Here is a 19,306-nt window from a genome sequence, read left to right on the forward strand (position 1 = left end):
AAGTGTAAAAACCGATATGAGGTTAAGATGACTGGTACAGCCAAATATATGGGGCCAAATAAAAAATTCAAAAAAGCCCACTGGCTTTTTCTATTGATTTACTGCTTAATCATATGAGCACAATGAATATTTAGAGACTGTATGATATAAAAAGAACAATCAGAATAAGCTATTATGTCTTCCTGAATCTCATTTAAAACCTAATTAGATCTGGCGGGAAGCTGGCAGAGTCCCGTCAGGGTGGAAAGAGATAGATGTGTCACTGCAAAAAAATTTTGAAAAGTCAGCTTATTTCTCTACAAGTTCAGCATTTATCTTTAAAATCCACTTAGCAATGCTAGAAGAGTGGATACTTGTGTTAGAAGAGACATTTCGGTTTATAAAGTGTTTTATTGATATGTTTTCTTCTGATCCATACAACCAACCTTTGAGACACGGACAAATGGAACATGTATTATTATCCATTTTACCCATATATAAACCAAGCTCAAAGAAGTAAAGCAACTTGTCCAAAGTTACACAGCATGTCAGTTCGCAGAGTCAAGACCCAAATCCAGATCTTCTGGTTCTAAATTCTTCGCTCTCTACTATGTTGCACACTTTATTTACCAAAATCTGCAACACATTTACAGAGCCAATTATACCATTAAATTGTAATTGCACTTAAATTGTTCTATGGTGATCTTCAATTATATTGATTTCTTCACAATAAACCTATTTATAATCATATCCAGTTTGAGAGACATGCAGGCGTGTGGTAACTTTTTTCCAGAAATCCTTACAGTGGAAAACTCTGCCTTCTTCTGCACCTTGCTCATTTCCCTGGGAGCTTGACTTGTGTAGACTTACATCAACAAGCTCCCTTGCCTTCAACTTCCTGTTGGGTTTGGCCAGTGGGACATAATGGCAGGTGAGAGAAAAAGGTGAAAGTGAGATTAGGATATGCATTCCCCTGCCTCCCACCCTGTTGACCTACAGTGGGATGGCAGTGTCCTTCTGCTAAAGGCCACAACTCCTGTCATGTGGCCCCCTGTATATAACTATCCCCTCTGGGTTCCAATAATCATTCCCTCTTTTGTCCCTTCAAGCCTAGAGTTGGTAACAGCTCCTGTTGTTACCCTGGGGTACTTCACAATTCCTTGGTGCTCTTCCTAAACAGTATCTATGCTTTTGGAAATAGTCCCTGTGTTAATTTCTCCTCAAATTATCGAAGGTGAGTGTACCATCTATTTCCTGCTTGGAGCCTGACTGATAAGCCCCTAACTTTTCTTTTTTGTTTATTTGTATCCGTTCTTGATAATCTTCTCATACAAGCTCCTAGTTTTCTAAGAACCAGTGTATATTCACTGAGGCATTCTCACTCTCAGTTCCCCCAAATCCTCATTGTCCAGTGCCAGCTCTCAGTCATGAAATCATTCACATGAATTTATCTCTGTTAGACATGTTTAGTGGTTAAGGATGTAACCCTTTAGTCTCTAAAGAGCTATGGAATTGTTGGTGCTTAAATGTAACCACACTAGTTTCACGGCAAGGCTCATGACACATCTCACAAATATAGGAGATACATTATATGTATATATCTATATAAGCTGGGTTTAGGTTTGTTAAAAATTTTCAGCTGTAAGTGGTCGATAGTGCACTAGTAATCCAAGCTGTACTCTTAAATTATGATGATCATGAATCCTAGAAACTGTTTTTGTCATTTGGACACAGTACCTTTCTCTGCACTATTTATTTTGTTAAAGGGAAAGTAAGAAAACTGACAATGGATTCTTATGCAATGAATATTTACTAATGGGAAGAGAGCTGTTATTTTAAGTACTAACATTCCCATAGACTGTCAACATAAATTGGCTTCTCCGTGACTACAGTTTTGCCTACATTTAAAACGAGAACCCTTTGAAAATGGGTCACTGTGTTGCAGGTTAGCACCTGCAGCTCAGGCAAAAGAGTGTCTACGAAAATCAGAGAGCTCCTGGGAACAATTATCCATATGTCAGAGCAAAGCCTATGTAAATACCTATTGAATAGCTCAAATAAGCATGACCATTTGAAGAATGAGATTCTGCAGAGCTGTACACTCTGAGTAGTATTTAACACTGAGTAGTATTTCTGAAGTCCTACCTCACAATACTATAACACAGAGAAAGAAGAGCAAATACGTCAACAACAGACATGCTTGTTTGGTGTTAGAAAACCACATCAGTTCTTTTTGATGGATTTACTGATTGGCTCCATGAAACAAACTCACAGCTGATTCAAATAACTCATGTAGTTCTCTTGTTGTCCACTAAATTGACACATTTGAGCAAATTACTAGTTGCTGTGGTTTTCTGTAGCAGGGGGTAAGTTCTGACAAGCTCTAGTGGATGGATGAAAACAATGCAGTTAACTTCGTAATGAGCACCCACAAATGATCATCAGAAACAAAGCATCTAGTATGGGATGGCAAAGATTCCTAAATCAGCATCAGAACCTGATTTCTTTAAAAACAGCACAACAACGCAAACACTTTAGTGATAACTTCTAAACTTTTACCTGAACCAGGGCAACTTCCATGCACAGAAATGGAGAATTTTTTGCCAGGATGTTTCTAGTGTCTGTGGATTTTAAAAATAAGTCCCAGTTTTACTCTCGATCTGAAACATCTCATTATCATCATCAAAAGGAATATTTGGTTCTGATGTCTTACATATTTACTATCTTTAAAATATAGCCAGGGGATTGCAGTCCTTGACGTTTACATGTATCTAATTTATTGTCCACAGGCTTTGAATTGCTTATTTAATTTAAATTAATGGGCCATGTTCAAATCAAAGAAAGCTAAACTAATTAAGGCAGAATAGTCTAATCTGGTACTTTAAACTCTAAGATTTATTGCAGACATTCAAGACTTAAATTTGATTGCATTTACTGAATCAAGCCAGGAAGCTATTTGACTCTAACGGTTGGGCTAGGTCAATCTGGAACGAAGTCCAACCTAAGATGAGAGGTGGTAGTTCAATTTAGTTCAACATTTGAGCACTGTGTGCCATATAGGTGCTGGGTACTGGGGATAGAGAGATGGCGAGACCTCATACCCTACCTTCGAGGAGCCCACAGTCTATTGAGAGGAATCAAAGAGGAGAGGGAATGTCACAAGAGATGAATCTTCCTATCTTCTCTCAGTCTGAAGCTCACTCTTCTGAAGAGGATATGACTTCCAATGATATATTCAGTTCAAAAAACTTTTCCTGAGTACTTACTACTATGTGTCGAAAACTGGTACTAGAGCTAGTGACTGGGAATTCACAGAAGAAGTTGCTAGTGACTGGGGAATCATAGGTGAAGTCTTTGTTTCTGTTGTTGAGATGTACCTGGATAAGACAGAGAAGAGAAATAAACATTTACAATAGAGAGGACTAAAGAGATATATGAGCACCGTGAAGAGAAGCATAACTTGTTCTGAAAGAGTTAGGGATTATGACATGTTGCCAACTGATGCATTCAATAAACATTTAATAACAGCCCACTAAGTGCCAGGTCATGGGGATCAAAGATGAATAAGACATGGTTCCTTCCCTGGAGAAACTTAGGATTCAGTGGAGCTGTGCAAAGTTCTGAACATGTTGGCATCAAATGAGTCATTATAACAAAAAATGTTTTAAAAATTGGAATCTTCAACTTTCTGAAAGACATATTACAGGCTTAAGGTACAAAAGCAAATAGAAAATTCCGTGGAGAGAATAATGAACAACGCACATTTAAAGACTCAGAACTGTCCATTAGATGAAGATTAATAAACAATTTATTTGAGTTGAAGAGCTAAAGTTCAAAAATGATTCACAATGAAATTATGATTCCCATAAATTAAATTATGTTAATTTGCCTCAAATATTTTCCTTGGATTAAATTCCAATTTATGACATTAAATTGTTTACACAATATAAAAATCACTGGTTGAAAAGTGTAAGATTTAGCCAACTAGTTTTTATCTATTTTATGCTAAATGATTTAAATATAACAACAATAATTTTCTATAAATATAACAATGTTCAAACACTGAGTCACAAAATTGTTGCCTTAGTACATTTCTGTACAATGGGGATTTGTTGAATTGGTTAGGTGCAGAACTTCTTACAGTTACATAAAGCAATTTGTTTGCATTTACACAGGCCATATTCAAGTTCCAAAATTCACAAATATTAAGATTGCAAATAATTTCTCACCTAAACCTTCTGCTTTATGGCTAAGAATCTTTTTTGGGGGGAATTTTCTTACATGCATCAACAGCACTTGACTTATGGGGGCTATTTCTCCCCATGTAAGTTTGTATCACTCAGAATTATGTGAGGTTGAGTAGAGAACAACCATGCCACTTGCATAGGAAGTGCTCGTCTGTCCACTGGCTTTACTAAGTGGCCATCTAAGTGAATCCTGAGGGCTGCTGGCAGTGTGGGAGAGAGACAAATTTTTACATCATCAGCCTTCAGGGTCACTTGAAATTATTTAAGTGTTCTTTTTTTTTAAAGATTGGCATCTGAGCTAACATCTGTTGCCAATCTTCTTTTATTTTCTTCTCCTCCCCCAAACCCCCAGTACATAGTTGTATATTCTAGTTGTAGATCCTTCTGGCTCTGCTATGTGGGATGCCACCTCAGCATGGCTTGATGGGTGGTGCTAGGTCTGTGCCCAGGATCCAAACCAGCAAAACCCTGGGCCACCAAAGCAGAGCGCGTGAACTTAACCACTTGGCCACGGGGCCAGTCCCTATTTTAAGCCTTCAATAAGAAACCTAAGAATGCTGTACTGTAGTATATAGAAAATTATATCTTTATATTTTGACATAAATACCTGGCAATATCTGTCTTTCCAGGCAATAGAAGGATTTTAGAAATAATTCCAATCATCCCTCCTATTTTCCAGTATTCTAGTCCCACCTTCTTTTTGATCACACTACCTCAAAATTAGGCATTAACATGATTGTTTATACCAAAATTAGTCATTAATATGATTCATCATTAATATGAAGTTAGCAAACTTGTTCTGTAAGGATGAAATAGTAAATATTTTCAGCTTTGCAGGCCATACAGTCCCTGTCACAACTACTTAATTCTGCTGATGTAGCACAAAAGTGGCCACAGACAATAGGTAAATGTACAGGAATGGCTGTCTTCCAATAAAATTGTATGCACAAAAATAGGCAGTGGGCTGCATTTGGCCCACAGCCCATATTTTGCCACATCTTGGCTTATATAGTCAGATCTTTGTTCAGCTTTACTTTTTTAGTACTTTTTTCCTTTTTTTTAACTTTTGCACCCCACTCCTTATATGTTTGATTTCCTTCTTTCTGAAATGCATCCTCTTGTAGATCTTTCAGAAAGGGTCTCTAAAGTGTAATCACTCTTGGACATCAAGTAATTCCTGAAGCCCTTCAGTCTAGAGCTCATAATTTCATTTGATTGGTAAGGATTTCAGGCTTTATGTAAAAAAAAATTCCAAGTTCTGATTATTTTCTTCTAAAGGTCCTGCTCTAATACAAAATTGTATCTACCCTATATTTAAAACTATTTAATCATGATATAAATATGGACGAGGACTGAAAAGGAATGTGATAAAATAAAAATAGTTGATTTCTTAGAATGGTAGGATTGTAGGTGATTTTTTTTCCCGATATGTTTGCTCAATAAATAAACTTTTTAAAGTTCTTGTTTCAACTGATTCAACTTTTTTTTCCCTTAGAGAAAAAAGATATTTCTGGCTTTCAAGCAAATTGGTATAATACCGATATGTAAATAGATGACATTGCCTCCCCTTTGTAAGTTCCCAGTTTCTCAAAGAATACCTTAGGGAAAGCTTTTGACAACTCTCTGTAGTTATCCTGTCTGGATGAAACAAATGCTGTGAACACTGATTCCCAGAAGTATACACTGGTTCCTTCCCAAGAGTCCTGTGTGCCCACTTTATGAGCTGACAATTGGCGTCCTTTGGCATAGGAGATGTATGCATAGTCACAGCCTAGCTTCCATCACTATCATCTGTTTTGCTGATTTAATCCCAAGCATATGTCGATCTTAAAGTCCTTGGCAATGGCTGTTCCAAAAAAGAACAACAAAAAACTGTTCCTACACTACAACTAGAATCACCTTAACCTTATACTCATGGCCTTTAACGATTACTGTCGTAACCTAATATTCTGTATCAGTTATCACTACATAATAAACTGCCTCAAAAATTAATGGTTTAAGTAAGCAACTGTTTCTTACCTCTCAAAACTCTGTGGGTCTCCTAGGATATTTTTCTGGTCTAGGCTGGTTTGATTTATCTCTGCTATGCTCACTAGTATGTCTGTGGTCAGCTAGTAGGTTGAGTGGAACCTGGGTGATCTAGGATGGCCTCACTCACGTGCCTGGCACTTGGCAGGCTATTGAATGGAACACCTGCTTCACCTCTGAAGTGACTGCTATGACACGCAACCCGGGTCCCTCTCTTCAGGGCCAAGACATGTTTCCCACAATGCCTAGAAGTGTTGCCTGCTGACAACTTATTGCTGAATGTCTACCCCAATAATTGTCAAAAGTAGCTGCCTAGCCCAAGATTGTACTTCCTCCTCGAGGGTAACCCTCATCAAATGACTGGTTGATGCAGTCATTAAAATGCTTTGCCCCTTTGCCTCAACTTGAAACAACTTTTAAGGGCCATCTCAGCTCCAGAACTTCTCAAGGGTTGAACTGAGACCTCTGTTTTAACTGTGTTGCAGCCTAACTTTCCCCTATGACCAATCCTACATTTATTACTGCCTCACAGTTGTTGTTGCTAACATTCCCCAATAAACTTCCTGCATAAAAATCTCCATCCAAGAATCTGTCTTCTGGGAAACATGACCTAAGACGTCCTCCATGTGGTCTCTCATCCTCCAAGTTTTCTTGGGTTCACTCACCTGAAGATGGTTTATAGTGTCCCAAAGAGCATAATAGTAAACTGCAGTCTTTTAAGGTCTGGGCTCCGAACTTGCACAATTTCTCTTCTGTCACATTATTTTGGTCAAACATATCAGTTATTAAAATAATTTTATTTATTTATTTATTTTAAGGAAGATTAGCCCTCAGCTAACTACTGCCAGTCCTCCTCTTTTTGCTGAGGAAGCCTGGCCCTGAGCTAACATCCGTGCCCATCTTCCTCTATTTTATATGTGGGATGCCTACCACAGCATGGCGTGCCAAGCGGTGCCATATCTGCACCCGGGATCTGAACCAGCGAACCCCGGGCCTCGGAGAAGCAGAATGTGCGAACTTAACCGCTGCGCCACCAGGCCGGCCCCTAAAATAATTTTAAATGGGATAAATAATCTTAATAGCAGTTGATGAGGACGATGCCTTCTCAATGCTTAGTTCGTGCCAAGCACTTCTCTAAGCACTATATCTATATATATCTATATATATAGATATATAGATATATATAGATATACACACACAATATATATATACAATACATATACAATATATACAATACAATACAATATATACAATAACTTACTTAATACCATAAGCTTATGAGGTAGGTACTGTTGTTATATTTTTTTACAGCTGAAGAAATGGTGGAGTTTCATCAAATATTTCGCCAAACAAGCTAAATCTACCACATGAAATCTATGAAGTACCTCTGATCCTAAAGCGGAGATGGGTGACACAGCTCTTTGATGTAGAGAGCAGTCATTCCAATTGGGTGATTTCTCATTGGGGCTTTAAATCATTTAACAGTGCTGATGCTAGTGAGAAGTTTCACTAATTTGAGAATTTCATCAAATGATTGAGACTTAGGTAAAGCAGGAACAATGGGAGTCCTCACACATTCTGAAATATTTTGGACTCTGCAAAGGTTGTGGCCTTCCGTGAACTCGTGCTCATGGACCTTTACCATGTTTTATTCACTAAGGGATTCCTATGCTGAAAGAATTTCAGTTGAAGGATTAGTCTAATGCAGTCAAATTCCCAGTCGTGCATCAGAGTAGACATTTTAAGCATCAAGCCAGCTCATATTTGAATAGAGGTGGATTTAGTTACTGATCCCATGTATTATGCTGTCTGCCTTTTATTTTAATGATTGCTTTTCTCCAACCTCCCTTGATAATCAGAAACTTTATTTTTGGCTATCCAAATGCTACAGAGGCAGCATGGATTTAGCATCGAACTTTATACAGCTAAGAACTAACTAACCGTCCCCTCATTCCTCTAACTTAAACATTTCTAAGGGAAGGTGAGAGCAATGTTTTTGCACCATTTTCACCCCACTGCTTGGCAGGATGGACTTTTGGTCTGCTTGGCTGGGTGGGTATTCCCTTTCTCCTGCACATACTTGACAAAGAGGCTGACTTGGTCATGGGAATACAAGTTGCTATCCTCTCATGCTAGAATTTCCAACCAAGCTTCTAGAGAACAAAAAGGACAACTTAAATCCACTTCAACTACCAACATACGCATTTTTCACCATTTTGATACTGTAAGTGGCCTAGAGTTGTCTTTTTGGATTGTATATTTTTGGGGTTTCTTTTTTTTTTTTTTTTTGAGGAAGATTAGCCCTGAGCTGACATCTGCCGCCAATCCTCCCCTTTTTGCTGAGGAAGGCTGGCCCTGAGCTAACATCCACGCCCATCTTCCTCTACTTTATATGTGGGACGCTTGCCACAGCATGGCTTGCCAAACGTTGCCATGTCCGCACCCAGGATCCGAGCTGGTGAGCCCCGGGCCGCCGAAGCAGAACGTGCACACTTAACCACTGTGCCACCAGGCCAGCCCCACTTTTTGGATTCTTAACCTACAGCTCTCACACTTTGCTGTCACTTGTACTGTAGCCGGAACACTACAGATATGATTCATGATATAAACACATGTACCTTTCCCCTTTAATACAATAAAATAAAAAGTCATCTTACAAAGTGGGGTTCCGTTCAGTTGTATTCTTTAAAAACTGGTCTACAATGCATTATCAGAAAATTTTGGCTGAGAAGGAAGGATGTGACCTAACCACTTCCTCTAAAATATACTCATTGACTTAAAAAAATCATAGCCATGCCCTTGGGATAGTTACTAAAATCATTAATAAAGTTTGAAAGGTTCCCCAACGAACAGCATCTAGCCAAATCAGAATATTAACTTTAATTTTATTGTATTTATCACTGTTGAGCAAATTAAATTAACAGAGCTCAATGTTAGGCTTCTTGACCTCAGTATTATTATTGATATTACTCACAGAGTAAGATTTTCACCCAGGGAAATTATTTTGATTAATTTCTCAGTGGACTAAGGAAACATTCCATCTCATTTCTGACTCATAAACTTGCTATTTCATTCACTTCAGTCGGCACTGGAAAAGATAATTCTCTAAAATTGCCCAGGCCCCTCATGCCCTCTTTTATATTATATTATATTATATTTGAGTTTGTCTACTTCTGTAAGTAGGACAGGACCATAACCTTGGTGACAGAGCTCCTGGAGTCCCTGACTAGTCCTCTCCACAGGCTGCTGGGTATTGTGTGCACCTGACTCAGGGAAAATTCCGCCTCACTAAATAGGGCCAAACTTTTCAAACTGAGAGATTACCAGCATTTTCATTCATAGAGAAATGTGCTAAAAATGTCTTCAGCAAATGATTTGTTATAACTGAGTTAAAAATGTGTAGAACTTCCTGGTTTTTCAGCTAGATCTCTATTCGTTTTTACCTTATATGACTGAGATATCAAATAAAAGGCAGAAAGATGATTTTTTTAATTGCCCCAAATAAGGACAAATAAAGCCCTTAAGAAAGTTTATTTTCTCTTCTTAAGTCTTTCCAATTCCACAGATGACATCTTGTTCCAAGAGAATTAAAATCAAATCATCAGTTAATTGTATCTATATACACAGATATTTTTTTCAATGTTCAAATTCCTTTGAAATTGTCTTCCCTTTAGCTCTTAATTTCTTATTAAGTGTGTTTTTGGTACAAGCCTGAAATCATCATTAAATTGCCACAGATGGTTCTGCCTTGAGCATATTTTTCCTCAGTCAGTCTCTCATTTGATGTAGCTAGGAGCTATCTTTCTGCTTTGATTTGCCTGAGATTTTGAAAACCAGAAATGCAAATGTCATTTTACACCATAAACTGGACTAAATTTCTTTTCCTCCTTAGAATTCCTTGAAGGATCTTTGTTAATACTGGTTTAAGCTGTCTGGCTATTTCTAGCCACGTGGCATGTGGATTATTTCCCTGAAATTTGTTTGAACTGATTTAGTCTTCAACTAAAGGCATTTTTCAAAATCATTAAAATAAACCCGTTTTTCATTCATTCATCTATCTAGATGTTTTGGATAGACATGTTTTAGGACCAACATTTCAAGCCACTTTCCCTAGCTTTCCTCTTTTTTATGACACTGTAAATCTTAGCACCAGTAGTCCCTAATAATAGCCATATGCACAGAAAAAGAATTTGCAGATGCTAATGCTGATGTTTGTAATCAGTTTTTCCAAGTTCATGTGCAAAATTTTATTTCCTTTGTGTGCCTGATAGATAGTGGAATTCTGTCCCAAATATCTGTAGAGAAGAGCCACCTATTGATTCAAGTTGTGAGTTCTTTAAGGATGGAGACCTCCTTGATTATGGACTTTCAAGGGCCAGCCTAGTCCTGGGGGTTCTGAGCAAATTCTTGGTGAATTACAGACTGACTACCTAAAAATCACAGGCTGTGAAGAGACTGTAATTAGGAATTAAATTGTAGAATAGATTAAATATTTTTAACACATTCCATGAAAATAAATTTACTCTAAAAGATACGAACCCTTTAAAAATGATGAACACTATAGAAACTGTAATTGGAGGTAAACACAAATGCAAACAGTCCAGAAAAAAAGGGCAGCATTGTATTGTGACCAATAAAAGGCTTGGATCCCCCTGCCCCAACACACACACCTAACATGTGCCCCTACTTCTTTCTCCTTTCCCATTATCTGGAGAAGAGTAAAATTAAAGAAAGGAAATCATATGGGAGGTCATGTTGTGCTTCTCTTTCTTGTTTACTTAACATGCTTATTATTCTTGGTCATTTCTGGTTTACCTTGTTCCATATAAGTACCTGTATTTGTATATATGGGAAGTAAATAGTAGTAACAACATAGAACTCAGTTACAGCTTAAAACAACACAACTAATTCAGTTTCTGTCTATTACTGTGACCCCAAACAATTGCAGAATGTGGGTGGGTCTTGTTAACGTGTAAGTTGGATCTCCTCCTGAATATCCAAGTACTAATGATGTTAAAATAAAGGAAGTAGTTAACTTTAATTACCTCATCTCTTTAGCAACTCACGTGAAGCAAGAAGAAATGGTGTCCAATAACAGTGCAGTGTTTTTGTTCCCTCTTTCCCTACAGGTCACCTCCAGGTTAGGATTGGCAAAAACTGCCTTTAGTGGCTTCCTAGAGTCTGGTACCCCAAATGCATGTGCTTCTTTGTACCCCTCTACTAAAGCCCTGGTGAAATATTTAATTGATTTTGTCAAAATATTATAGATAGAATATTAGCACTAGATCTCTTCATTCTACAAATGAGGAAACCAAGGTTCAAGGAGGTAAAGTGACTTGCCTGATATTCTCCAGCTAGCTGATTACACTCAACGCAAATACAATTATGCCATAATCCAGGATCTGTAGAAACTGTTTTACATTACTTTCAAATGCAGTTATACTGTTATACAGTCGTATGTCACTTAATGACGGGGATATGTTCTGAGAGGTGCATTGTTAGACAATGTCGTCATTGTGTGAACATCATAGAGTGTACTTACACAAAGCTAGATGGTATAGTCTGTTACATAGCTAGGTTATATGGTACTAATCTTATGGGACCACTGGTGTATGTGAGGTCTGTCATTGGCCAAAACAGTGTTATGTGGGACATGACTGTATTACTATGCAGGAACCATTTGTAATGGGGGAACTGATGAAATGAGAATTTTGTTAAGATGAAGGATGGAAGAAATCCCTACATGGAATTGATAACTTTCTTCATTTTTTGTGCATGTCATGAAGACAAATGGTGCTTAGGTTATAATTTCAGCACTAGGAGACAATAATAATAATTATACTGCCAATAATAATAATTCCTCATTTATTTTTTGTCCTTTTTTTGTTATTGTGAAATTTACATACAGTGAATACACATATTTTAAGTGTACCATTGGATTAGTTTTGACAGTTACATATACCTGTGTAAATACTACCTAATCAAGAATATAGAATATTTCCATCACCTCAGAAAGTATCCTTGTGCCCCTTTCCAGTCAATTCCCACCCAACCTTAATGTAAACATGTTTGGATAGGTTTATTCTGCCTATTTTTGTACTTCATATAAATGAAATCATAAAGCATTTACTTTTTTATTTTTCTGGCTTATTTAGGTCAACATACTGTGAGATTCATTCAAATTATTTCATTTTTAAAAATCTCTGTCTAGTATTCCATTGTATGACTATAATATAATTTGTTTATCCATTCTCTCTTTGATGGACATTTAGGTTGTTTCCAGTTTTAGACACTTATGAGTAAAGCTACTATAAATATCCATGTACACGTCTTAGTAAGAACATATGTTTTCATTTCTTTTGGGTAAATACCTAGGAATGGAATCTCCGAGTCATAGGGTAGGTGTATATTTGACTTTATAAGAAACTATTAGACTATATTCCAAAATAGTTGTATCATTTTACACCTCCAACTACAAAATATGAGAATTCCAGTTGCTCCATATCCTGACCAACATTTGGTGTTGTCAGATAAGATATTTCAATTTTAGCCATTTGAGGGGTATGTAGTGATATCTCGTGGTTTTAATTTGCATCCCCTTGCTGCCTAATGATGCCGAGCAAACCTTCCTGTGCTTATTGGTTACTTGCAGATCTTTGTTGATAAAATTTCTGTTCAAGTATTTTGCACATTTTTAGTAGGTTGTTTGTGTTTTTAGTTTTGATTTGAGGAGTTCTTTGTATATTCTGCTTTCAAGTCCTCTGTCAGTCTGTGCCTTTGCCCTTTGCTGCTTCTTTCTTTCTTTCTTTATATGTACTTAATTATTCTAGCACTATGTGTTGGAAACATCTTATCTTCCCATTCAATTCCTTGTTGTGTATGCTAAAGACTTCTTGTATATGTTTAAATTAATTTCTGTAATCTCTGCTGTTTTCCATTAATTTATATGTCTATGCTTACATCAATACCATACTGTCTTGCTTACCATAGTGTTATACTAAGTATTGAAATCAGACACTAAGAGTGTTCCATCTCTTTTTCTTTTTCAAAATTGTTTTGTCTGTTATAGATATTTTACATTTCCATAATAATTATATAATCACCTTGTTAATTCTACAAATAACTTTCCTAAAATGGGATTTTTATTGGAATTGTATTGAATCTCTAGATAAATTGGGGGAGAATTAATATCTTAACAATATTGGGCCTTCCAACTCATTTACTTAAGGCTTCTTTATTTCTCTCAGTAATATTTTTTTGATTTTCAGTGTAAAGGTCTTAGCTTTCTTTTGTTAAATTAAGTCCTAAGTATTTTTGATGCTGCTGTAAATGGTATAATTTCTAAATTTTATTTTCCAAATGTTTTCTGCTAGTATATAGGAATGTAATTGATTTTTATAGATTGAACCTTGTATTCTTTAATGTTACTAAGTTTACTTATAAGTTTCAGTGGTTTTTCTGTAGATTCCTTACACGTTTTACGTCAACAATCATATCATCTGTTAAACAAAGTAAGTTTACTTATTATTTTTCTAGCAATATCTTTCATTCATTTTTCTTGCCTTACTGCATGGGCTAGGTCCTCTAGATCACTATCAAATAGAACTGGTGAGAGTTGACGTTCTTGCCTTGTTCTTGATCTTAAGGGGTAAGCATTCTTTATTTCACTAGTAAGTGTGATGGTACCTACTACTGTTTAACCAACCAACACAAAACTTAGTGGCTAAAAACCACACTGGTTTATTATTTCTCACAAATCTGTGGATGTGCTAGGGGCTTCCTCTGCTATTCTTTCCTGGGCTAACTCTCGTGGATGCATTCAGCATGAGGTGGAGCTTGGCTCAACTGGGGTGCTACAGCAGCTAGGCCTTTCTCCATGAAATCTCGGGGCCTTTCTCTCCATATGGTCTTTCATCTTTTGATAGTTTGGTGGGGCTTCCTTACATGTCTGCAAAAGCATTTCAAACAAGCAAAAATGGAAGCTGTGAGGCCTCTTAAAGACTAGGCCAAGAAGTCACAAAGGGACAATTCTGGCACATTTATTGGTCAACAGAAGCCACAATGCCAGCCTAAATTCAAGGAGACAGAAAACAGGTCCCACTGCTTTCTGGAAGGAGTGATATGTATTTAAATGGATATGAGGAATTGTTGGTGACCATCTTTGCAGAAAATCTGCTACATTAGCTGTAGGGTTTTTTGTAGATGTCATTTATCTAATAGGAAAATTCCCTTAAATTTCTGGTTTGCTGAGAATTTTTTACCATGAGAGAGTGCTGAGTTTTATCAAATTTTACTACATCTATTGAAACGATCATATAGTTTCTCTCCTTTATCCTGTTAGTGTCTTGATTTATGTTGATTGATTTTCAAATACTAAAGCAACCTTAATAGCTGCCATTTATTAAGGACCTACTATGTATCAAGAACTTCATGTGCATTATTAACTCATTTTTCCTGAAAAGTGGGCATTATTTTCCCCATTCTATAAATAAAAAAATTGAGTTTCAGTGTTGAAGTTACTCACACAGGGTCATTCAGCTAGTAAGAGGCAAATCCAGTACTCAAATATAGGTCAGCTGACTCCAAAATCAGTCTTCCTTCTACATCCTGGTAGTGGAGTACTTAATAAGGAGATAGAAAACCTCCTGAGGCCAATTTTTCTAGTTTCGTAATTTTGATACCTAACTATAGGTAGGTCTAGCCTTTGAACTTCTTGAAAGTTCTTCATTATGTATGGACCTGGTGTCACCCACTATAGCATTTGACAGTTCACATTTTCTTTTATGAAATAATGAAACAAAATATTAAGAAAATTCGGAAATGATTGAAGCTGAAAGACTTCAGCTTCCCTTTCAGACTCAAGTCACATTACAGTGGCTAAGTTCAGAAATGTATAAACAAAAATTACATTACAGAGCATTCAACCCCAAATTCTGTTGCCACTGACTCCCTAATGTGATTAGACAGAAGAAGAACACGCAAAATAATGTATTATATTTCTATCAAACACAAGAAATGATCTTAGCTACGACAAAAATGTTGAATTATAGTGAACCTGTGACTCAAAAATTGCAGCTCTTCCTACACTACTAATATACTTAAAAATATATCCATGAAAATTGTCCTTTGTGATAGAGCACTAGAGGGAATAATATTCTGTTTTTAGTCATATTGAATTAATTTAGTCATATCGAGCCATACTGAGAAGTTATCTGTGTTCAATCAGAATTTTCCCACTGCAAAAGATACAATATATTTTTGTAAGTCACAATACAGTAATCCTTTCTGGTGTAATAGTTATAAAGCTCTGTCTCTATCACCATGTTAGTCTGTGTCTATAAATAACAGATCCATGAATATAAGCCTCTACCATGAATCATACTTAAAAATAATGCTCAGATACCTAAAACTGAGGTTCACGTTCAATGGTCTCTCACTGTGCAATAGATATCTCTCAAAGTATTTTCATATATTGCACCTCTATAACACTCTGAATTTGTAGTTCCAAAGAAAGAAACTGGGCCAATATCAAGAAGCTGCCTTATTTAACACAGACATCACTGGTGGTATAATGTGAGGAACACTAGGTATGTTCCTCTGCCCACAATTATTTCTGCCACAAATCCCTCACTGCTTATAATTCACCATTTGGATTGGCAATCTCCTTTAAAATATAAACAACTGGGGCAGGCCAGGTGGTGTAGTGGTTAAGTTTGTGTGCTCAACTTTGGTGGCCCAGGGTTCCCGGGTTCGGATCCTGGGCACAGACCTACACACCACTTGTCAAGGCATACTGTGGCAGTGTCCAACATACAAAATAGAGGGATACTGGCACAGATGTTAGCTCAGGGACAATCTTCCTCAAGCAAAAAACAAAAATAAAAAAATAAACAACCTAAGAGTCAACACATTAATCCAATGATAAACCCAAGTAACAATCTCTAAGATGTGCACAGTGTTCTATATTTTGTAAAAAATAATTATAGTTTGGAAATTATAGTTGGGAAATTATTTCCACCTCCTTTAACTTATTTGATCTTCATCAATACCATATGATTTAGGTGGTTGTAGTAGTAGTAGTAGTAGTAGTAGTACTAGTAGTAGTAGTCGTCATAGTAGCAGCAGAAATACTAGTAGTGATAATAATGATAAAACCATTACATGGCACATATTATCTACCAGACACTGTCTTAAGTTCTTTATATATCTTAATTCATTTGATCATCATATCAACCTTACACACTAGCTTCTATTTATATTACCATTTTGAAAGATCATAAAGCTAAGTCAAGGAAAAGTTAAGCATCTTGCCCAAGGGCAGAGGACTAGTAATCAATGAGTCAGGATTCAAATCCTGGCAGTTTGGTTCTAAGGGTCAATGCTCCTGACCACTTGCCCAAGATCATTTACTTGTTCATTTATTCAAGAATTATTTACTGAATGTATACTGTATACCAGACACTCTTTAAGGCCTTGAAGATACAGCCATGAATAAACAGATTTGGTCTCTCCTCACAAGGAGCTTTCATTCTAGAAGGTAGAGATACAGTAAATAGAAAGGGAAATTTCACTTAGTAATAACTTATATAAGAAAAATCAAGAATGTTGTGTGAAAGACAGTGATAAGGATAACCTACTTTTGATTGGGATCTAGGAAGGCCATTTTGAGGAGAAGACATTGAGGCTGAGATATGAATAAGAGGAAAGAAGCAGCCATGTATAAGATTTTAGGATAGAATTTATCAGGAATTAAGAATAGCAATAGCTCTAAGGTGGAATGACTTTGAAAAGAGAGGAAGTGAGTGGGGCTAGAATGTAGAGAATTTGGGGGGAGTATCAGAACATGAGAATGGAGATGTCAAGGGGTTTGGTTAGGTAGAAGGATTTTAGATTTTGCTCTGAGTGAAATGGAAAGTCGTGGAAAGCTTTTAGCAGGGGAACATCATGATCTAATTTAAATTTTAAATGGCTATTTCTGGCTAATTTGTGGACAAAGAACTTTATAGGGTTAAAAATGGAAGCAGAAAAACCAATTAGGAGAATACTGCAGTAGTTCACATGAGAAATGATGAAGGCATGGTCTAGAGTGGTAGCGAGAGAGATGATGAGAAGTAAATGGCTTGGGGGCATGTCTTGGACTCACAGTAAGGAGAGAAACTGGAAAAACTCAGTTTGTTCTAACTCTAAATTTATGCACTTATTGTCCACTCCTAAAAAGCTGGTTTCAATTCTAGCAGCGATGAAGTGAATATTTTAATTGTGGGAGGAGAGAAGAGGAGAGAAATGTGAAGGGCAAAGGAGGCAGAGAGGAGAGAGAAATTTTGGAGTGTGGAGCTCTGAGGAGTATCCTCCAAGTGGATTGCCAGAGTTAGGATTTTAGGCAGTAGAAAGTCTCTAGATTTGAGGGGCATGTATTTAGTTTCACATAACAGTAGAGGTCAATTTAGCCTAGAAATTTGTTCATTATAGAACAAGGCCAGACAGACTTTACATGGCTTCTAGGGTGAGAGACAGAATATCAGTGTTTATATTCATGAACATGGCTTCCCCTTTCTCCTCTCAACTTACACACCCCCCTCAAATTCAGAAGCATTATGGAACTCAGTCAACTGAACTTCATTTTTCTTTTGCTTCTTTATAGAGAGTAATTTAGTAGAGTTCTGCCATTTTCCTTCATCTGGGGCTGTGTATAAGCAAAGCATATGTCTCCTGTGCATCCTAGCCAGTCTAGTGTGCTGCAAAAGTCTGATAAATGTTCAATCACTCTAATGACCTAAGACTTCTTCCTGGATGTCCTTAGGCTTTTCTCTGGGGTGTAAAGACTACATTATTCTGGGAAGCAGTAACGGTAATGGTTTGGTCAATTAGTATAAGTATTAGCTGTGACTAGGTCCAAATGATGAAACTGTAGTTTTAAGCATTTTGGATGTAAGGCACAATATATCTAAAACCTCTCCTGTAGATTAAATCAAGTTACAGCCAATATTTCATCAAACTCCATTTAACAGCACTTGGCAAGACTTGGAGGATCATCTCTCTCAACCTTGTTTCTCCTTTACTTCCCATCTCTTGTCAAAATTCATTCTAAGGAAAAGATTTGAAAGTCATTTGCAGGAGTATAAATGTCTAATAAGGCTTCCGGTATTTGCTCCCCTCCAGAGACATTCTCATTTTAACAGAAAAACAAGAAATCCAGATCCAAAAGAATGAAACCCCAGTTATGGAATTTGGCCATCAATAAAACGGGCAAAGCAAATACATTAAATGCCCACTGTATTAGTCAGGGTTCTCCAGGGAAACAGAACCAATAAGATGTGTGTCTGTATACATACACAGAAAGAGATTTATTTTAAGGAATTGGCTTTGTGATTATGGAGGCTGGCAAGTCTAAATCTGCAGTGTGGGCTGGCAGTGTAAAGACCCAGGAGAGCCGATGCTGCAGTTCCAGTCTAAAGGCAGTCTGCTGGAGAATTCCCTCTTGCTCAGGGAAGCTGGTCTTTTTGTCGTATTCAGACCTTCAAATAACTGGACGAGGCCCACTTACGTTAGGGAGGGCAATCTGCTTTATCCAAAGTTCACCGATTTAAACGTTAATCTCATCCAAAAACATCCTCCAAGTTGAAATAAAACTAACCATCACACTGCTCTTTTATAAGAACTGTTAAAAATATGATTCTTTTTTTTTTCTGCTTTATTTCCCAACCCCCCCCCCGCCCCGGTACCTAGTTGTATATCTTAATTGCAGGTCCTTCTAGTTGTGGAGTCTGGGACGCCACCTCAACGTGGCCTGACGAGCGGTGTCCACGCCCAGGATCCGAACCCTGGGCCACCACAGCAGAGCACGCAAACTTAACCACTAGGCCACGGAGCTGGCCCCTAAAAATATGATTCTATTTGTTTACTTCTTATATGGTTTATGTTCCCCATTTGAGCTTCTTTCGTTTGCAGTTCTGTACAAACTGAAGACAGTCGCGTACATATCCTCATACTTGAAATGTTATTTTATCTTCAATTTGTATATAGATATGCTAAAGAACCTAGGAATGATTGAT

This window comes from Equus caballus, chromosome X (genome assembly GCF_041296265.1).
Source record: "Equus caballus isolate H_3958 breed thoroughbred chromosome X, TB-T2T, whole genome shotgun sequence".
NCBI classification, from domain to species: Eukaryota; Metazoa; Chordata; class Mammalia; order Perissodactyla; family Equidae; genus Equus; species Equus caballus.